Source organism: Arachis ipaensis, chromosome B3 (genome assembly GCF_059453495.1).
Source record: "Arachis ipaensis isolate K30076 ecotype BB chromosome B3, ASM5945349v1, whole genome shotgun sequence".
Lineage (NCBI taxonomy): Eukaryota > Viridiplantae > Streptophyta > Magnoliopsida > Fabales > Fabaceae > Arachis > Arachis ipaensis.
In genome coordinates this window covers 86,117,452-86,120,186 of record NC_142438.1, presented here as the reverse complement: position 1 = coordinate 86,120,186, position 2,735 = coordinate 86,117,452, and the positions used below count along the sequence as shown (strand labels likewise).

Genomic DNA, 2,735 nt, shown 5'->3' with positions numbered 1-2,735 from the left:
ATTAGGTAATTTTCTTTTGTTTTCTTTTCAAAAATTTTTCAAAAATCTTTAAAAATTTTCTCCTGTGTTTTCGAAAAAATTTTAAAATAAAAATGTTTTCAAAAATTTTTTAATTTTATTCAAAATTTTTAAGAATGAATTCTAGTGTTTCATGAAGCATGTGAAGCCTGGCTGGCTGTAAAGCCATGTCTAAATTCATTTGGACTGAGGCTTCCAATTTGTTATCAAGAGCAAGCTAGTTGTTGCTAATCCACCTGCTGCTATTCCTGATTTACATACTAAAGCTTGGCTGGCTATTAAGCCATGCCTAACCCTTTGATTGGAGCTTTAGACTAAAGAGCATAAGATTCCTGAAATTCATATTAAAAATTTTGGAATCCTTATTTCTATTTTTCATAATAATTTTCGAAAAAAAAAACCAAAAAAAAAAATCATAAAATCATAAAAATCAAAAATATTTTTGTGTTTCTTGTTTGAGTCTTGAGTCATGTTATAAGTTTGGTGTCAATTGCATGTGCATCTTGTATTTTTCGAAAATTTTCATGCATTTATAGTGTTCTTCATGATCTTCAAGTTGTTCTTGGTAAGTCTTCTTGTTTGATCTTTGCATTTACATGTTTTGTGTCTTTTCTTGTTTTTCATATGCATTCTTGAATTCTTAGTGTCTAAGCATTAAAGAATTCTAAGTTTGGTGTCTTGCATGTTTTCCTTGCATTAAAAAAATTTTTCAAAAATATGTTCTTGGTGTTCATCTTGACATTCAAAGTGTTCTTGGTGTTCATCTTGACATTCATAGCATTCTTGCATGCATTCATTGTTTTAATCTAAAAATTTCATGCATTGCATCATTTTTCTTGTTTTTCTCTCTCATCATTAAAAATTCAAAAATAAAAAAAAATATCTTTCCCTTTTTCTCTCTTAAAATTTCGAAAATTAGATTTGACTTTTTCAAAAATTTTTAAAAATCTAGTTATTTTTATGAGTCAAATCAAATTTTCAATTAAAAATATCATCTTTTTCAAAATCTTTTTCAAAAATCAAATCTTTTTCAAATTTCTTAGTTATTTTCGAAAATTCCAAAAATATTTTTCAAAAATCTTTTTCTTATTTTTATATCAAATTTTCGAAAATAACATAATCAATTAATGTTTTGATTCAAAAATTTCAAGTTTGTTACTTACTTGTTAAGAAAGATTCAAACTTTAAGTTCTAGAATCATATCTTGTAATTTCTTGTGAATCAAGTCATTAATTGTGATTTTAAAAATTCAAATCTTTTTCAAAAACTAATTTCTATCATATCTTTTCAAAAATATCTTCTTATCTCACCTTTTTCAAAAATTTGATTTCAAAATATCTTCTCTAAACTTCTTATATTCTTATATTTTCAAAATTGATTTTCAAATTTGTTTCAACTAACTAACTAACTCTTTGTTTGTCTCCTATCTTTTTCAAAACCACCTAACTAACTCTCTCTCTCTAATTTTCGAAAATATCTTCCCTCTTTTTCAAAATTTCTTTTTAATTAACTAACTATTTTAATTTTTGATTTCTATTTTCGAAAAAAAAAAAAACTACTAACCTTTTTCAAAAACTATTTTCAAAAATCACTAACTCTTTTTCAAAAATTATTTTCAAAATTTTCCCTCTCGCATCTTATTCTATGTATTTATTCATCCACTAACATCTCTTCCTCACCAAAAATCCGAACTCCCTCTCTCTCTCTGAGTTCAGATTTTCTTCTTCTTTTCTTCTACTCACACAGGGACCTCTATACTGTGGTATAAAGGATCCCTACTATTATTATTATTATTATTTTTTTCTGTGCCCTCTTCTTTATCATATGAGCAAGAGCAAGGACAAGAACATTCTTGTTGAAGCAGATCCAGAACCTGAAAGGACTCTGAAGAGGAAACTAAGAGAAGCTAAATTGCAACAATCCAGAGATAACCTTTCAGAAATTTTTGAACAAGAAGAGGAGATGGCAGCCGAAAATAATAATAATGCAAGGAGGATGCTTGGTGACTTTACTGCACCTAATTCCAATTTACATGGAAGAAGCATCTCCATCCCTACCATTGGAGTAAACAATTTTGAGCTGAAACCTCAGCTAGTTTCTCTGATACAGCAGAACTGCAAGTTTCATGGACTTCCATCTGAAGATCCTTTTCAGTTCTTAACTAAATTCTTGCAGATATGTGATACTGTTAAGACCAATGGAGTAGATCCTGAAGTCTACAGGCTCATCCTTTTCCCATTTGCTGTAAGAGACAGAGCTAGAATATGGTTGGACTCTCAACCTAAAGATAGCCTGAACTCTTGGGATAAGCTGGTCACGGCTTTCTTAGCCAAGTTCTTTCCTCCTCAAAAGCTGAGCAAGCTTAGAGTGGATGTTCAAACCTTCAAACAGAAGGAAGGCGAATCCCTCTATAAAGCTTGGGAGAGATACAAACAGCTGACCAAAAAGTGTCCTTCTGATATGCTTTCAGAATGGACCATCCTGGATATATTCTATGATGGTTTATCTGAGCTATCAAAGATGTCATTGGATACTTCTGCAGGTGGATCCATTCACCTAAAGAAAACACCTGCAGAAGCTCAAGAACTCATTGACATGGTTGCTAATAACCAGTTCATGTACACTTCTGAGAGGAATCCTGTGAGTAATGGGACGCCTATGAAGAAGGGAGTTCTTGAAAGTGATACTCTGAATGCCATACTGGCTCAGAATAAAAT

General features: G+C 30.5%; 1 non-coding gene across 1 annotated transcript; it reads right to left on the bottom strand.

Moving 5' to 3' along the window:
- Positions 1–2,376: 2,376 nt before the first annotated feature.
- LOC148571439 (small nucleolar RNA R71) lies at positions 2,377–2,484 on the bottom strand. The gene has a single exon (XR_015908914.1). It is a non-coding gene; the product is annotated as a small nucleolar RNA R71 (small nucleolar RNA).
- Between the last annotated feature and the right edge of the window lie 251 nt (positions 2,485–2,735).